The following is a 20,550-nucleotide window of genomic DNA, read 5'->3' as shown; positions in this document are numbered from 1 at the left end:
CGGAGTCTGAATATCCAACAAGTTCAAACTTTGCTCCTTTGGGATACCATAAACCAATATTTTGTGTATGCTTCAAGTACCTTAATATTCTCTTTGTTGCTTTCAAATGATTTTCTCTTGGTGAGGCTTGAAATCTTGCACACATGCACACACTAAACATGACATCCGGCCTTGATGCAGTCACATAGAGTAGGCTTTCAATCATAGACCGATACAACTTTTGATCCACCATGTTGCCACTTGCATCGCTATCCAAATTTCCATTTGTTCCTATGGGTGTGCTAATTGGCTTTGCTTCATTTATGTCAAACTTCTTGAGCATGTCTTTGATGTACTTGCCTTGACTTACAAATGTACCATTCTTCAATTGCTTGATTTGAAGACCAAGGAAGTAACTCAACTCTCCAATCATGGACATCTCAAACTCATTAGCCATCCTCTTCCCAAACTCTTCACAAAAATCTTGATTGGCTGATCCAAATATGATGTTATCTACATATATTTGCAACACAAATAAGTCCTTGCCAATCTTCTTGGTGAAAAGAGTGATGTCAACCTTACCCATAATGAACCCTGTAGAGAGTAGGAAGTCCCTCAACCTCTCATACCATGCTCTAGGTGCTTGCTTCAAACCATACAATGCCTTCTTCAACTTGTACACATGGTTGGGCTTCTTGTCAGTCTTCAAACCCAGGCAGTTGCTCAACATATACTTCTTCATTGATGTAGCCATTGAGAAATGCACTCTTGACATCCATTTGATAGAGCTTGCTATTGTGAGCACAAGCATAGGCTAACAAGATTCTAATTGCTTCCAATCTAGCAACCAGGGGCATATGTTTCACCAAAGTCAAGACCTTCAACTTGTGTGTAACTTTGAGCTACCAATCTTGCTTTGTTCCTTACCACTATCCCATCTTGATCTTGCTTGTTGCGAAAGACCCATTTGGTACCAATCACATTATGTCCCTTTGGCCTCTTAACTAACTCACATACTTGATTTCTAGTGAAGTTGTTCAATTCTTCATGCATGGCATTGACCCAATCAACATCCTTCAAAGCATCTTCTATCTTCTTTGGTTCAATGAATGGTACAAATGAGAAACGCTCATAAAATAAAGCCAATCTTGATCTTGTTTGTACACCTCTAGAAATATCTCCAACAATATGATCCAATGGATGATCTCTTGCAATATTTGTTGGTTGGAGTATTGGAACATTGCTTGTACTTGGTTGAGATGATGTACTAGCCACTTGTTGATCTTGCACATTGTCATGAGAGCCACTTGTACTAGCTTGAGATTGATCATGAGAACCACTAGCTTGCATATTTGAATTAGAGAGCACTTGAATATTGTCATGTTCTTCATCTATTACTTGTCTTGGCCTAATATCACCAACATACATGTTCTTCATGGCATTTGAAAGTTGAATGCCTCTAACATCATCAAGATTCTCATCTTCATCTTGGGAACCCTAGGCTTCATCAAATTCAACATCATATACCTCCTCAAGAGTACCACTAGCTAAGTTCTAAACTCTATATGCTTTGCTTGTAGTGGAGTAATCAACTAGGAATCCTTCATCACATTTCTTGTCAAACTTTCCCAATCTAGTGCATTTCTTCAATATGTAGCATTTGCAACCAAAAACCCAAAAATATGCAATGTTGGGCTTTCTACCATTTAAGAGCTCATAAGGTGTCTTCTCTTTCAATGGGTGACAATATAAGCGGTTCCTACAATAGCAAGCCATGTTGATTGCTTCAGCCCAAAAGGATTGACTCACATTGTACTCACTAAGCATAGACCTTGCCATGTTAATAAGTGTTCTATTCTTCCTCTCAACAAGGCCATTTGATTATGGAGTGTACTTGGCCGAGAATTGATGTCTAATTCCAAATTCATCACATAACTCATCAATTCTAGTGTTCTTGAATTCACTACCATTGTCACTTCTAACTTTCTTGATGATTGTTTCAAAGTCATTGTGAATTCTCTAGACAAATGATTTGAAAGTTGCAAACACATCACTTTTATCCACTAGAAAGAATACACATGTGTATCTAGTATAATCATCCACTATCACAAAGCCATATTTGTTTCCACCAATGCTAGTGTATTGTGTTGGTCCAAACAAATTCATGTGCAATAACTCAAATGCCTTGCTAGTGCTCATTATGCTTTTGTTAGGATGGGTGTTTCCAACTTGTTTGTGGGCTTGACAAGAGCTACAAAGTTTATCCTTCTCAAACACAACATCTTTCAAGCCTCTAACCAAGTCAAGCTTAACCAATCTATTCAATTGTTTTATTCTAACATGACCAAGCCTTCTATGCCATAGCCAACCCATACTAGATTTAGTGAACAAGCATGTTGACAATTGAGCTTCACTAGCATTGAAATCAACCAAGTATAGATTCTCATATCTAAAGCCTTTGAAGATCAAATTAGAGCCATCTACACTTATGATCTCTACATCATCTACTCTAAATATGCACTTAAATCTAAGATCACACAATTGAGCCATGATAGCAAATTAAAGTTCAAGCTCTCAACTAACAACACATTGGATATGCGCAAGTCATTGGATATTGCAATCTTACCAAGCCCGTTGACCTTGCCTTTACCATTATCACCAAATATATTACTATCATAACCATCATTGCCATTGGTGTTGATTGAGTTGAACATTCTTGCATCACTGGTCATGTGTTGTGAGCACCCACTATCAAGAATCCAATGCCTTCCTCCGGCTTTATAATTGACCTACAAAAGAAGATTAATTCTTTTTAGGTATCCAAATATGCACTTAAATCCAAACTAAGCTTTTTGGCACTCAAATGGCTTTCTTCTTTGAGCCCACAATTGGTCTACCAACAAACTTAGCCTTCTCACCATTGGCACCCTTAGTAAGCAAATAACAAGAATTAAACTTAATTGAGGATACATTAGAGTCCTTGTTCTTGTTCTTGCAATAGTGTTCTACATGCCCAACTTGCTTGCATCTATTGTAAAACCGACCATTGTTCTTCATAAAACTAGTCTTGTGAGGAGCAAAGGTCGCCTTGCCTTTCTTGGGAGTGTAGCCCAATCCTTCTTTGTTGAGAGAAATTTTTGGCTACCCAAGCATTTTAGCAAGTGGGCCTCACCACCATAGGCATTGCCTAAGGCGCGAGTGAGCTCATTGACCTCCTTTTTCAAGGTCTCATTCTCAACAAGAAGTGAGGCATCACAAGTGAAACCATCACTTATAGGTGAGGTGGAACTGGATGATGAGCTACATGAAGAGTTAGCGAGAGCAACAACAATAAGCTTATAGAAAGATTCATCAATTATGTCACATGTTAAGCCTTTGTCACATATTACAACATGCTCCTTCTCATTTTGCTCATTAAGTAGAGAGGAATGAGCTTTTCAAGCTTCTTGTGAGACTTGCCAAGCTCCTCATGGTCTTCCTTTAGACTCTCATGAGTAGCATGAGCTCATCAAAGGCTTGCTTAAGGGCCTTTAGTTCCTTGCACAAGTTTTTGCATTCCCTTCTCTTAATATCAAAATGTTCTTTAGCATCTTCCAATATGTCAATTAGTTTATCTTTAGTGGGTTCATCATTATCATCACTTTCACCTTCATTATCATGTTCCTCATCACATCCATCATCACAAGTTTATACCTTAGTGGCCTTAGCCATGAAGCAAGTTGATGGAGTGTCGAAGAGAGAAGGCTTCTCATTAATGGCAATGCTTGCAAGAGCCTTCTTCTTGGTGGTCTTGTCATCATCACTATCATCATCATCACTTGAGGAAGCATCACTATCCCAAGTGACCACATATGAACCACCCTTCTTCTTCTTGATGGTCATATTGTCCTTCTTCTCCTTATTTTCCTTCTTGTCCTTCTTCTTGCTCTTCTTGCCATCATCATCATTGTCGCTATTATATGGGCACTGAGCAACAAGATGATCCTTGCTTCCACACTTGAAGCACCTTCTTGCTTCATCCTTGCTCTTGGATGATGACTTCTTCCTTCTAGCATGATAGCCCTTCTTCACCATGAACTTGCCAAATCTCTTCACAAAGAGAACCATCTTCTCATCATCCACATCATCAAAGCTTCAATCATCATCTTCACTTGATCTATCTTGCTTGGCATTGCCCTTTGATGATGATGTGGCTTTGAATGCCACACTCTTCTTCTTCTCATCTTTCTTCTCCTTCTTTTCTTACTTCTCAGCATCATCTCTATAGGTGTCATTGGTTATCACATCTCCCAATACTTGGTTTGGTGTCATAGTGTCCAAACCACTCCTCACTATTAAGGTGACCAACATGCCAAATCTTGATGGTAAGCATCTCAAGAACTTATGAGAGAAGTCCTTCTCCTTAACTTCCTCACCAAGTGCTTTGAGATCATTGACAAGAACTTGGAGCCTATGGAACATCTCCAGGCACACTCTCACCATCCTTCATCATGAAGCTTGCAAACTTTTCTTTGAGAATGTATGTTTTGGCGCCCTTCACCGCTTGGTTGCCCTCAAATGATTCCTCCAACTTCTTCCAAGCCTCATGAGACATCTCAATGTTCTTGATTTGCTCACATGTTCTCTCATCAATTGCATCATGAATGGCACTTAGAGCAATGTCATTGTTTTAGAGAAGCACTTCTTTGGCCGCAGGTGAGATTCTCCGGATTGGTAATCTCAATCTTGGTCTCTACCACCTTCCACACCTTTCTATTGATTGACTTGATATGTGTGGTCATCTTTGACTTCCAATATGGATAATTTGTGCTATCAAATTAGGGGTGGCTTCTTGGTGTTGTTGATTTGAGCCATTTTGATACTTGAAGGTTGTTAAGCCTCAAATCACGGTGACCACAGCTCCGATACCACTTGAAAGGTCCTAATGGCTAGAGAGGGTGAATAGCCTATTAAAATGTCTACAACAATACTAAGACAAGTGATTAGTAAATAAGATGGCTGAAGTGAATTTTGCGCTAGCACTACACTTGGGTTGCAAGCCACCTACCCTAATTCTAATCTCTATGATCTCTAGTATATCACATAAGGGCTAAGTCACTAATTTAAACCTAGGTGAACAAGCTAGCAAGAGAACTACAACTAAAGAGCTACACTAGCTACACTAACTTGTTACAACTACCACAAGCTCTACACAAGTAAATACACAAAGTAAAGCAAGAGAGTGGTAGAGGTGATATACCGCCATGGCAAGTGATCAATCATAATGAATACAGAATACCAAGGAGACAATGATGACACAATTAATGTTTTTCTCTGAGGTTCACTTGCTTGCCAGCAAGGTAGTCCCCGTTGTGGACGATTGACTCACTTGGAGGTTCACTGCGCTAATAGGATCACACATGCCTAACCCATAACCGGGTGCCACACAACCAACACAAGATGAGGATCCACAAGCCACTGTGCAATCCACTAGAGTTGCCTTTGGTGCTACAGCTAGGGAAGGCACAGGAACCTCTCACAATCAGAATGATTGGAGCCTGAGACAATCACCTTTCTCTACTCGATGATCCACCCATCACTAGGGCCATCTAGGTGTTGGCGAACACCAAGAGTAACAAGATCTCCACCAGCCCAAATCGCCCAACTAGTGCCACAAGATGCTAGACCACTAAGCAATGCACTAGAGGCTCTCCAATCTCACTCAAGATGATCAAACCAAGTGTGCGAGTGAGTGGAGTGGTGTGCTCAGCTCTCAAGGGATGTATGTAGTTGTTAGAAGTGCCAAGAGGGTGGCCAAGGCCGGCCACCAGCTCTATTTATAAGCCCACAAGCAAATAGATCTGTTACCCCTTTGAGTCAGTTTTCTGTGAGGTCACCAGACATGGCAGTGCTATCACCGGACAGGGGGTGGCAGGTGACTCTCCAATGGTCATCAGGGGCACTAGACAGGGGGTGGTGGTGCCACCCCAAGCTAGCCCCCCATTTTCTCTCTTCTCTGGAAAAATGGGGCGATGCACCACCATAGGGTGGCGGTGACCATGGTGGTGATCGCGGTGGTGCCCATCTCCAATTCACCCGCTCTCTATTGAAAAGGGGCGGTGCCATCGGACAGGGTGGCAGTGCCCACGATGATGCACCATCGCGCCCGTGGTGGTGCACACCTGCCACTTTCAGTGCCAGCCCCAGCACCAGCTCTCCTCAGCCAAGTCCTGCTAGGCACTGCCCTAGGGGTGGCGGTGCCCCACCAGAACACCTCCCTCTCGGTCTCCTTAGCTGGTCACCGCCATAGGGGTAGTGGTGCACCGGACAAGGGGTGGCGGTGCCCCCAGGGCAGCACCCCGAGCCAAGTTTCGCCTCCTTTTCTTCACCTTTTTTACCACCTTTGCAAATGTGCTAACACTCCAAGTTTTTGACCATCACGTTCAAGTGTGTTAGCATTTTCACAATCATTTTTCAAAGGTTATTCACTTCTCACCAATTGTGCACTAGGCCAAAATGCATATGCAAGTTTTCCAATACCTAGTGGCACTATATGATTGAGTTGTTCGATAAGAGCTCCCCTCTTAATAGTACGACCATCTATACTAAGGCCCCGTTTGGGAGAGCTCCGCTCCCTGATTCTTCGACTCTGCTCCTTGATTTTCTGATGGAGTAATTTTATTGGATTCCTAGGAGGGAGCGGGGTGGGGAGCTGATGACAATTAATTCTCTGCTGATCCCCACCAAAATATAACAGGGAGCAGGGTGAAGCAGGTTTATTTAGCTCCCAACTCGTTAGTGTAAATGGAGAAGTGATTCTCTGCTGATGCCCACTTGAATCAGTTGGCATTTTGAGCGTTTGGCTAGTTGGGAGTGATTCTCTTCGAAGAAGCTGATGCTGGAGCTCTCCCAAACTGGCCCCTAAATGTGATCACACTCTCTATAGTGTCTCGATCACCGAAAACAAAATAGACATATGGATATCACCTTTGCCTTTAGCCCCTTTTAATTTTCTCTTTCTTCTTTTCTAAGTCCCTAAGCTTGATCATCACATGTGTTCACACCATCACCCTGATCTTCATTTTATGTGGCCATCTCCATCCTTGAGTGCCACCTAGCTCCTTCACTTGGATTGGACCATCCTATCTAGTCACACACTTAGATGCAAGGATTAGTCCAAATAGGTTTCATAAATTAAGCAAAACCAAACTAGGGCTTTCAAATTCATATGCAACATCCTAGATAAAATACTTGTAATATACATATGAAACACCTGAAACACTTGAAAATGTACTCTTGCAACATGCATGTATATGCAACATCCAGATCTACTTTTTCAACATCCAGATAATACTTGAAACATATGTCTGAAACACCTGAAACACTAGAAAACATATGCTTGCAATATGCGTATATTGTCATTGCAACATATGCAACAACTCAGATATAATTTTGCAACATCTAGATGAAAACACTTGAAACATAAGCCTAAAACGCCTGAAACACTTGAAACACGACATCACCGGCGGCCACGGATCTACCTAGTAGGGAACTGTGGTAGCCAAGCAAGCTTAGGTCAAGGGGGTGTCGCTCCGCATGCTCACCCCCATCGGCGTGGCCCATCACTCCTCCTGCCATTCTCAAATGCGTAGCTCGCAGCCCTAGGCTCGCACCCATCAATGCGGCCCCGCTGCTGCTCGGCCACAGTCGTTACTGCGTCATCCGCTCGTGGGGATTGTTGGGACTGGGGCACGGACCGGTGATGGGGTGCGGTGTAGTGGAGGGAAGGGCACGACGGCGCGGCAGGGGACGGGCCGCGGTGGGGGAAGGGAGGCGGCGGGGCAGATGCGCAGGTGAGGCCACGACACCGATGCGAGTGCGAGTGGGGAAAAATTTAGAAGGTAAAAGAAACGTAGAGGTGAGCACGCCTATTGGGCATGTCCGCTGCATAGGCCGAGTAAGGCAGCGTGCAGACGGGACGACCTGTGTGCAAGCATTTGCAGAGACAAAAGTACCCCTCTTCATTTTTTTGACAAAGAGTTCTTTTGCCCTAGCACAACGAAAAGAGCGTGGGAGGAGCAACAGCAAACTGAGGAATTAATATCTTTGCTCACCCACATTTTGTCTACGTGTTTGTACTTATACTGTCTCCAACAAGGAACCCATATGAACATCCAAACCTAAAATGGGTAGCAAGAGACCCAAAATCAGTCCTCCAACAGAGTACCTATACGGGAGACCTATTTTGGGTTGTCTGAGAGGCACAATACAAATATGGGTATCATCTCTCCTTAAAACTCATTTGTAAAAATGGATTCTTTTTTGGATCTTGTTGTTGGCAGAAGATGCCGAATATGTATTGAATACTTTTGTCTGTAGCGCTACCTAAAGGACGAATGAGTCTTATATTTTAGGTGTTGTCGTTGGAGATAGCCTTAGCAACACAAATGTGCACCTTCTGGTGGCGTACTGTACTTGAGAAACAATAATCATCTAATTCATGTCACATCAAGTTACATGCGGGCTATCATAGGACAGACACAAACAAGATTTTCAGCGATGTCCTAATATTCCTGTAGGTAGTGTAGCAACATTAATTATTAATTAATCTGACATGTCTAGAGGCAAATTATTAGTTTGCATCTGTGGCCAGCAACACTTAGAATCATAGTATCAGTAGTACGACAGTGCAAGCGAAAGAGAACCCTTAATGTTTTTACACTTTTTTTTTGTCAACGTCGTAGGGCCTCCATGGAAATTAATTCAAATAATCTGTTGCAGAATAGTTTTATCAAATCTACTGACGTGGCTGAGAATTCTGTTGCCACGCACTATACCTCCGGGTGATAATGCGGATTTCCATTCCAATTATTAGCTCATCTTCAGCTATCCGCGAAGGAGGGACGATTTACATTACAATCAGACCTTGAAAATGTCCTAATATTGTAAGTTACATGAACTTCTCTTGATGGTAATTAAGGGTGGCAATGGGTAAATCCCCATCGGGTATGGCCACCCCAAACCCATACCCGCCATAAAAATTTGGTACTGTCAGAATACCCATACCTGTCATGGGTGGGGAATTTTCCCCAGACCTATACCCGCCCAGGTAAATCATACCCGTCGGGTCATCCGTACCCGCCAACAATTTATTCACGCACATGAAAATCAACAATTTAACAGCAACCACCACTAACCAGAGCACATAAAATTAGACAAATAATAGCATATAATAATATCTTCTGCAAATTAAGATTCCTTTCTATTTAGTTTCTCCTCTACATTAGTCATGATTAATGTAGAAGTTACTGATTATAGACATGGTTTCGGGAACTTCCAAGTGGAGTATTGGACTCGTTGACTCCAGAACAAGTGATGCACTGCAACACTAAAGAAGAGTGTAGCCATCTTGCAAGTACCCTACCTCCTGTTGAAGCAGCATTGCTTGAATGGGCCATCAATCTCATGGCAGATGTGGTGGAAAATGAAAGCTACAACAAGATGAATGCTCGCAACATTGCTATGGTTTTTGCACCAAATATGACCAAGGTTACTGGCAAGCATATTTGTTTCTCTCTACCTGCATTACTTTTCAGAATCTGTAGTCTAACCACGGAGCATTGATCTCTTTCAGATGGCCGGGTATTTTTCACCCATAGGTAAACGGTTATGGGGACTCCGGAACATACCCATACCCGCGTACCGATGAGTGAAGAGTTTGGTCCATTTACATACCCGTGGGTAGTGTGTTTAGTCCATATTTAGACCCTAACGGAGTAAATACCCGTCGGGTATCGGGTCGCGAGTCCCATTGCCATCTTTAATGGTAATAAACAACATACTTATAAGTTGTCTTGTATTAGCCAAGAACGAAGCGTAAAGATCCCATTTTTCAGAACCAAAAAGAAAATTTTCACATCTTATTGACACTTTCCTTTCGTGAATCACTATAGACACACAAAAGCTCACATATATGTACGCATAGTTACTCCTATAAATGCGTGGGAGCACCACAGAAAGACTAAACCAACCATTACAATAACAAACGACTCTACATATTTTATCGCTAATATATGCATTCATGATTCGTATACATGATGGCGCATATATAATTTATGTTTACTTTCAAATTCAACGGTGTTAGAACTAGAAAGATATATAGTGTACTTTTTTGCAGTGTTATCCTAGACACTTAAAGGGAAACAACCGATCACCCTTTGTTTACTGGTTAGACTATTTAGACGGAGGCAAACAACCTAAAAGGTTTTAAGTGGTAGCAGCTATACATATTGTGCATGTAAAAACATATTCTAGCAAGTAAAAAATTGAGGAAGGAAACTAAATCTCATTCGCTTATTATATTCATATTTATATTTATGATGTTAATTGATTGGGTGCGGGGATGGGTGCCCTATCTTCTATCAGATCGAGATAACTATTGATTTGGTGGACTTAGTTAAATCCACTAGTTTTCATTTTAATAGGGGGTGCATTTGCACCCCTAAGTAGACCATACCTTAGCCCCATGTTTTGAGGGTTATGTGGTAATTTGGCTAGGATTTCATATATTTATAAGTGAGGGCATTTTCCTAAAATGCTTTAAATCACTTGGGCATCATTCCCTAATGAACAAAAATATCTCCAAAAATTCATGAAAAGGCATGAATATTGCTATGATTTTGAAACACATATGCTCAACACCCAGGATGTTACAAGAAACATATACAATATACTTTTTGGATATTGAATTATTTCCATAATAAATTATATTGGTATTTACACATAGATTTAAGGGATATTTTAGTTTATTTTTATTAGGACAAAGGTGGGTAAATTAGATACAAATTAAATGGTTTACTTTATAACACCTTTCATAATGTCACATGTGGGAATTTAAAATCAAATTAAGGGTTGCCATGCATTATATATATATATCATAATGGTCGGGTGGCCAATTTGGATGCATCTTTAGGATGTTATTTTAAATTATCTTTCATGATGGTAGACATGAGTAATTTATACCCAAATTTAAGGGGTTCTCTTAAATTATATTTATAATGATAGTGGTGTGGGTAATTTAAATGCAAATATTGGTGTTACTTTATGTATTTTTCATAACAGAAGAGGTGGGTGTTTATTTAGAAAACAAAATAATTCTAATGATTATTATCAATGATGATGAGTAGTGTACTAAACTAGAGGGTATTTTTTTTCTGATTATTGCATTTTATAGGATTTATCTGTGTCTTGTGAGGGCTAATATGGAGTCTCCGATTAGAGACCTCCACTTAATAATATTAAGAATTCTTAAATATGGTCACGTTGTAGAATTACATGCTTTACTTTTTTCTTGTTTCTTAATTAATTTGTTGTAAAATTCACGTAAGTTTTTTGTTAGGTCAGTCTCAGTGGAGAGTTTCGTAGCATTATTTTTTAAAAATGTCATATCATGTAGAATGTAATGAAACTTGAACGACAACCACTACGGGATATAGTAGCTAAGGCCTAAAAACATTTGGCAAAGGCTTTGACGAGTGTGACACTCGGCATAGAGAACACGACATCTACAGTGTCGGCGAACAGCGATTTGCCGAGTGTTTTTTTTATCGCGCACTCGGTAAATGGTTTGTCGAGTGTCCATAAACACTTGGGAAAAATAAACTCTCGGCAAAAAAAAGTTAACGGGATGGCACGGTGATGGCGCTTTTGCCGAGTGCACGATGGAAAAACACTCGGCAACGTTTCTCAAATTTGTCGAGTGTCAAGCCCAAAACACTCGGCAAAGTGTCTAAACTTTGCCAAGTGTCGTGGCCTTGACACTCAGCAAAGTTTAAAAACTTTGCCGAGTGTTTTGGGCTTGACACTCGGCAAACAAGCGCGCAACGGCCAGATTTTATGGTCACTTTGCTGAGTGTCCATTAGAATACACTCGGCAAAACCAAAACACTCGGCAAAGAAGGTTCCCAGAATAACAGAAAATGGTCTTCTTCGCCGAGTGTTTTAGCTTGACACTCGGCAACTCCTCTCTTTGCCGAGTGTTACACTCGGTAAAGTGACCAATACCCTCCCCCTTTTTACTAATCTGTCACGTATAACCGACCCCTCTCGATTGATAATAAACCATCACAATTCACAATAAACCATCATCACAGGCATAATTATATGTCATAGGCATAATAAACCATCATCATAATTCACAATAAACCATCATCACAATTCACAATAAACCATCATCATAGGCATAATAAACCATCATCACAAGTCACAACTAAGTCACAATAAGCCACAAATGCAAATGCAATCACTGCGGAGGCCCTTGGAACCACTGCGACAAATTCGGGTCTTGAGGTTGATTATTTGATGCCGCCGATTGATTCTGCACAAAAGAGAAGAGATTGCATGCGTGAGACAAGATTGATATTTATATGTGATGCACTTAATATCCTTGACACATGGAGATTGCACTTAATTCATTATTCATGTGATACTTGTTGATCATTTTTGTTACATTGTAAAAAAACAAAAGATTCTACAAAATCTAAACTACTATGGAAGTTCCAAAGTTTTCAAATTGACATGCGCCATTTCGCACTGAGAGCCAATAAGTCAAAAATGAACACACAGTCCTAAAGTGGTAACTCCCATGAACTTGACCTAAAAGACAATAATTAGTTGGTGATAACTCTGATACTGGACCAGCTAAAACAACTTCTTTCACAACCATACACATCCACAGTATCCAGAGCTCGAAAATTGGACAATAATTTTAAACCAAAAGGGCTCTCTAAGATCATGACAGTTAGAAAAAAGAAACTAATAGCTTACTGCTAGTACAATGGACAATTGGACATAGATGTAAAACTAGATCTAGTAGAAAAACAATCGAGCACAATTGATTAAAAGGTTAAACGGAGTTTCATCAGGACAGCACGCTATCCATTCATATATTAATCAGTCATGAGCTTGGGGATTGACCTCATACGGTGCAAAGCACAGCTGGAAGACACTTAAGATGCACGAGTTACTAAACTAGCCAGTTCACTCACCTGAGCTGATTATTGAAATGCTGAATACTAAATGCTAGCTAGCTACATGTCCTATCAGTTTGTTATCAAATATGGCTATGACAGTACTATATGTGTCTTATCAAATATAGAGTAGCAATAACAGATAAACCAGGGAGCACTCGGTCAGTTGTTTCAAGATGCAGTATAAGGTGACTCTACATCTCTACCTAGTCACAAAAACATGCAAAGTATTCAATCTAAAGTTCTCTAAGTCATTTTGTGCTAACATCTAAAGTTCTCTAAGTCATTTTGAGCTAACATCTAAAGTTCTCTAAGTCAAAGTATTCAATCTGCAGTATAAGGTGTCAAGTGACTCACTAGGAGTAGTTGTGGGTGGCTGAGATGGAGGGAATAGCATCGGTGGTGGTGGCAAAGCTTGACCCATACTAGATGCAAAATTCTGCATGTATTGAAACATCTGGTCCATCCTCAACCAATTTTCTTCCTCTATCCTCTGCCGCTCGGCCTCTATCCTTTGCTGAATCATATGCTCCATCGTCAGCCGTTGTTCTTCCTCCATGTTTCTGTCGCTCGGTCCGCCACCCTCTGCTGAATCATCTCCTCCATCCTCGACTCCATCTCCTCCCGTTGCTTCGTTTCTGCTTCCACCCAGGCCTATAATATTTCATCCCAATGTTACAATACAAAGCTAAAGTACGTAACAATCAACGAATGATGAATAAAATAGAAATAACCTGGAGAGCCTCCATCTAGAACTGTGTAGTGGTTGGCCATGGGCGTATCGCTAGGGCTCGAGCTCGTGCTCCTTGCTCGGATATGGGAGAGAGTGGGAGTAGAGGTCGTGTCGATTGTACTATCACCAATCCAGTACCGGCCATGCTTCTTGCCTCCTCCCACCCTCATCACAATTTCTCCATCAAGATCCTAGGTGCTCGGATCGAACTCTGACCCATGAACCTCCCTTGCCATCGATGTGTACTCAGTGACGCGGCTGTGGATACTGGGATCGCCGTATGCCTCGGGCAGGTCCTCTGGGTTGAAGTCGATGTTTGTCGTCGCCTTGCCCTTTTTGGACAGAACCCATGCCTTGAACTAGGAGCAAGGCTGGCCATCATGTGACGACGACTATGGCAAAAATGTAAAACTGATTAGAAATTATGTAGAATTGAGCGTTAGAATAAAGAAATGAATTCACGTACCCATTTTCCCTATATTCGTCGAGGCTCATGCTGCCTTGATGGTGTGATGCACGTGGCATCAGCAAACAGCCGGTCTCAGGCAAGCGTTGTGCGTCTCCTCCCACCCGGGCTCCAACCACTTGTCCACCATGTATTCCCAGCACCGGATATTGCTGGGTGCACCAGTACGGAGACACCTACGTCATCAAGTGTATGACATATGAAAAAATGAAATTAAGCATAATTAATGTCATAAAAAGTAAGTATTAATTTTCTATATTTACCTTTAAGAATTATTCTCGGGTCAGGTTCATTGTTCTTGCCCTCTTCTTTTTTCAACCTTCATCCCTCTGTATTGAGCATAGTAGTCGATGATGGCCTAGGACGCGCGTGTCGTAGTGCATGTCCTTCATGAACTTCTTGGCGGCTTCTTCAGAGATGGAGGCCTACCTTGGCCTCGTACCCCTCCTGGCATCTATAGAAGTCCTGCATATAGACGCGATGTATACAGTCATTACTTCAAGAATGTCCAGTGAATGTGATGTATTGAGCAATGTAGTGCGAGGAATACTTACCCACAGCTCACCCTTCACCCTGTTCCACCTTGTTGGGGAATACCCTGCCATCACAATCAGCGGCGTCGCGGGCGGCGACAGTAGTAGTTCCACGTGTAGGCCGGCACCTGCTCTTCGCCGAACTGCACTAAGCTAGGAAAGTGTAGCCTACACTAAAAGGCCAAGGAATACCATTGACCTTGCGGTTGTGATCACCCCCACTGACCTTAATCCAACCCTTGCCCAAGTGATTAAGATAAATTATTAGTTTACATTATAATTTTCAACATATCAAACGAAAAATTATTGAGAACATCTAAAGTTACTTACTTTTTCCTAGAGGGTCGAATCATCAGGCGTCTCACAAGAGGTATCGGTCGCCTTGGGATGGTCGAGGGACCTCGCAACCAGACCTGGAAACCAACTGCCTCCTCCTCCACCTGCTCCTCCTGCTCCTCCTATGACTCCTCATCACCAGAGGCATGCGTGGAAGGTTCCTCCTCCTCCTCAGACGACGACGAGGAAGCTACAGGCGACGGGGGCCTCACCCCTTTAACCTTCCCTTTACCCTTCCCTCGACCCCTCCCTAAAGCTAACCCTGAAGCTGACCCTGAACCTGCAGCCTTGATTTTTTTCATAAAGCACCACGATCTTCCTCATATCGCCCACCATTGTTCAATCATCTGCAATTAAAAAGAGTAAACCAATCAGCATAGATAAACAAAACATACTTAGAAAGATATGCAAAATAAACTAAACATACTATAAAAATAACATGGTATGACAAATAATAAATAAATTAGTATGGCTCATACATGTATTAGAAATAATCATCATGATCGGGAATGTCGTCATCACTGTCATTGCCTAAATGTAATCATTGAAGTAATTCTAAGTCCTTCACATTCTGAACCTCGTCTCCAGCGTCCTCGTCAACAACCCTTTCATTGTCTACTTCCATTCTGATCGCTTCAGTTAAGTCTATCTCAAAACTCCCTTCGAGCCCATCTTCTTGGAAGAACTCTCTATCATATATGTTACGGTCTATGTTGTAATCTTCATTGTTTGGTACAGGTAGTTTACCGTGTGGTGATACATTGTACACAACATCCCAACCCTTAAGACGGTCGTCGGTTTGGCATGGGTATGAGAGATAATAAACTTGCGTGGCCTGTTGAGCCACAATATAGACATTGTCTCCTGGTAAGACAGATGATTGTCGAATTTCGACTAGCCCAAGATTAGGGGACTGTCTCACTACTGATGGATCAAACCAATGACATTTGAATATGACTGGATTAAGTGGTTTGCAACCATGAAACATGAGTTCATATATTTCTTCAATTCTTCCATAGTACTCAACCCCATCAAAGCTTGGCATAAAAACTCAGGTATTTGTGGTTCTTCGATTGGACTGACTCTGCTCGTGGCTTGTTGTGTGAAAGCGATATCCATTCACGTCATAACCGGTAAATGACCTAACCCTATAGGGATAGCCATTGGCAACCTGTCTTAACTCAGCACTCATAGACGCATCAGTTTGGCCCTGCAAGTTCAAGCAGGGTGGTTTGTTATATTATTCACATGTATGAGCAATTTGTAATGTCAAACTAAGTACGAGCTAAATTGGACTATACCTTCTGTTTGAACCAAGAAATGAAATCGAGCATTCCATTTCCTGCACCCTCTCTGAGAAGTGTCTTAGCTTCCTGCGGGGTAGGTTCCCTTGATTCACACCAGAATTTATGATGAAATTCCCTGTACCAACGAGAAACATGGGAGTTGGACACAGAATAGTGACTACTTGAGAATAAGTTTGTTGAGAACTTACAACATGTACGGCTCCACTTCGGATAGGTTGGTCAACACATACATCATGATAGTGCACCACTCTTCATATTTCAAGGTCTTGTGGGTCGCACCACTTGCACTTCCAAGTTGCCCTCAAAAAATGCTAAGGCTCGATTCATCTTCACTGGCATTGTAACAAGGGGGTGGATTATGCACGCTAGGAAGGTTGTTAGCATAGTATTTTGTTGTGAAGTTTGACACCTCCTCCAGAATGTATGCCTCTACAATGGATGCTTCAATTTTGCATTTGTTTTTACATTTAGTTCAAAGAACCTTTTGACATCTCTCAATTGAATAGCACCAACGGCCCTGCACAGGCCCCCCATTCATGCTTCATACAAGAGGTGCAGAATCATATGCTGCATCGGATTGAAGAAGCTAGGTGGAAAAATCTTCTCCAACATACAGAGCAACACAGGTGAAAGCTCTAGTTTGGTTTTGGAGAATTGATGAAACCCTTAGTGCTAACCTAGTTTATCAAAGTGATTATGAGATAGGTAACACTACACCAAGTGATGAAGCAAATGAAGATCATGACACGATGATGGTGATGGCATGGTGATGATCAAATGCTTGGACCTGAAAAGAAGAAAGAGAAAAACAAAAGGCTCAAGGCAAAGGTATAAGTTATAGGAGCTATTTTGTTTCAGTGATCAAGACACTTAGAGAGTGTGATCACATTTAGGATCGATAGTCGTACTATTAAGAGGGGTGAAATTCATATCGAAATATGGTTATCAAAGTGCCACTAGACTCTCTCTAACTCATTGCATATGCATTTAGGATCTAGTGGAGTGCTAACACCCTTGAAAATGTTTGTGAAAATATGCTAGCACACATGCACAAAGGTGATACACATTGTGTTTAGCACTTGCGAGCAAGGGTAAGAAACTTCACCGGCGGAGTGTCCACCCGTAGAGTGCGGACAGTCCGATGGTGCCACCGGTGCCCTGTATAGAAAAGACAGATTTTCACAGAGTGCATCGGACGTTGGTCATATAGTGACCGGACGCTGGGTCCTGCGTCCGGTCAGTGGAAGCAGTGAAGACGCTGGCGTCGGTCTTTGACCGGACGATGGGTCACTTCATGACCGGACGTTGGCTGGGTGCATCCAGTCCCACTGACGTGGCTGCACAGAGGAGACATTGAGTGACCGGACACTGGGTGAGTCCGGTCGGGCATGACCGGACGCATTCGGTCATGATTTTTCGTGAATGGAAGCTTACTGGAAACGACCGGACGTTGAGGTCCTGCGTCTAGTCACTTTCAAGCAGCGCGTTCGGTCACAACTTGAATGTACTGATGACCGTTGAGATTAGGGGATCATGGTTTGAAGCAGGGGACACGTGGCACACATCGTGCGACCAGACACTAGGGTCCAGTGTCCAGTCGATCTGACCTGCACATCCGGTCGCCTCGTTTTATAGTGGACTGAGGAGCCAATGGCTCTATTTCATGGGGGCTTCTATTTAAGCCCCATGGCTGGCTCAAGCTCACCCTCTTGGCCTTTTGCATTGACATAGTAACCTTGTGATCTTAGCCAATGCCTTCCCACTCATCTCCATCATTGATTCATCATCTTTGTGAGATTAGGAGAGAATCCAAGTGCATTGCTTGAGTGATTGCATCTAGAGGCACTTGGTATTCGTGTTTTGCCGCGGGATTCACATGTTACTCTTGGTGGTTGCCACCACCTAGATGGCTTGGAGCAGTGAGGATCATTGAGCGGAGGTTGGTGATTGTCTCCAGCTCCGATCATGGTGATTGTGAGGGGTCTTGTGCCTTTCCCGATGGAGCGCCGAAAGGTAACTCTAGTGGATTGCTCGTGTCATTGAGTTACCTCACTTGTGGGTAGGTTCTTGCGGTGTCCAATTATGTAGACGATGTTCGTGCAACACCTCTTAGCAGCCAAACCACCAAGTGTTGGTCGACACAATGGGGACTAGCGTGCTGGCAAGCACATGAACCTCGGGAGAAAAATTGGATGTCTCTTGCCCTTTGGTATTCTCCCGGTGATTGATTTAGTATTCATCTTGTGATTGGTTCACTCCTCTACACGGCGGTAGAATCACCCTACTCACGTATTTATATTCTTTCAAACTAGTTGTAGCAAGCTCTTTAGTGTAACTAGAATTGAGAGCTTGCTTTGTTGTTTTAAGTTCATCTAGTGGAGCTCTTTAGTGTAGCAAGTGTGAGAGCTCTTAGTGAGTAATGACATAGCACATTGTGTGTCTAGAGATCATAGCAATTAGAATTGTTGGATAGGTGGCTTGCAACCCTTGTAGAGCTAGAGCAAGTTTGCATTTCACTATTTGTTATACTAATCAAATTGCTCTAGTTGATTTGTAGATTTTTAAATAGGCAATTCACCCCCCTCTAGCCATATTAGGACCTTTCAAATGGTATCAGAGCCATGGTCACCATTTAGTTGAAGGCTTAATAACCTGAGTGTCAAATTATGGCTCAAGTTGTGTTCAACCATGTGGGAGGCAAACTACAGTTCTTTTATGACACATGCTATGATTATTGGAAGAGAAAGATGAGGATGTATCTTGGTTCAATCAATGATCAAGTATGGGATGTGACCAAAAATGACTTTGTTATCATTGATCCCGACAATCTCACCAATTGAGACAAGACCAACAAGCAATGCAATACAATGGCTCTCAACACCATATACAATGCCATTGATTCCAAGGTGTTTGAGCAAATCAAGGATTGTGAAAGAGCTAATGAGGTGTTGAGAAGATTTGAGGAAACATATGAGGGCACACCGGTGGTAAAGAGTGCCAAGTTGTACATCCTCAAGGATAAGTTGACAAGCTTCAAGATGAAGGATGATGAGAGCATTCCAGAGATATTCCATTGGTTGTAAGTAATTGTCAATGACTTGAAGGATTTGGGAGAAAAGATCAAGGATGATGATGTCTCTCATCGGTTCTTGATGTGCCTACCTTCAAGATTTGAGATGTTGAGATTGATTATCATAAGAGGAGGATTGAAGGAGATTACCCCTAACCAAGTACTAGGTGATGTCATGACACAAGAGACATACCGAGTGGAAAGGGAAGGGGTTGACAAGGATGACAAGAAGAAGAAGAGTGTAGCATTCAAGGCTAGCTCATCATCCAAGAACAAGGGTAAGTCCAAGAAAGAATCAAGTGATGATGAGGATCTTAGTGACATTGATGATGAGGCAATGGCTCTATTTGTGCTCAAGATGGGCAAATTCATGAAAAAGAAAGGCTATGGTGCAAGAAAGAGAAGACATCACACCAAAAGCAAAGAATATATGAGAAGATGCTACAATTGCAAGAGCCCCAATCACGTTGTAGCGGATTGTCCCTACAATAGTGACAATGATGAGGATGAGAAGAAGAAGCACAAGAAGGACAAAAAGAAAAGAAGGAAAAGAAGGAGAAGAGGATGACCTTTCAAAAGAAGAAGAAGGATGGAGGCTATGTGGTCACTTGGGATAGTGATGGCTCTTCGGATAGTGATGACTCTAGTGATGATGGCAAAAAATCTATCAAGAAAGCACTAGCAAGCATCGCCATCAACAACAAGCCCTCCATCTTCGACACTCCATCAACATGCCTCATGGCAAAGCCTACCAAGGTAAAATATGATGTGAGTGATGATGATCAATGTGAAAGTGGTGCTTGTAGGAGTGATGATGAGGAGGAGTACTCCAAGGAGGAGCTTATGGACATGTGTGATCAAGTGCATACTTGCTTTGAGATGAAGAGAAATGAGTGCAAGGAATTGAACAAGAAAGTCAAATTTCTTGAGAAATCCATTGATGAGCTCAATGCCACTCATGAGAGGCTAATGGAAGCCCATGAGAAGCTTGGCAAAGCTCACTCTAAGCTTGAAAAGGCTCACTCCTCTCTCATTGAGCAAGTCAAGAAGGAGGAAGCCAAGAAGGAGCAAGTGATTGTGTCTTGTGATGTGGGACTAACATGTGATATTATTGATGAA

Source organism: Miscanthus floridulus, chromosome 1 (assembly GCF_019320115.1).
Source record: "Miscanthus floridulus cultivar M001 chromosome 1, ASM1932011v1, whole genome shotgun sequence".
NCBI lineage: Eukaryota > Viridiplantae > Streptophyta > Magnoliopsida > Poales > Poaceae > Miscanthus > Miscanthus floridulus.
Note: the sequence above shows the minus strand (reverse complement) of the source record.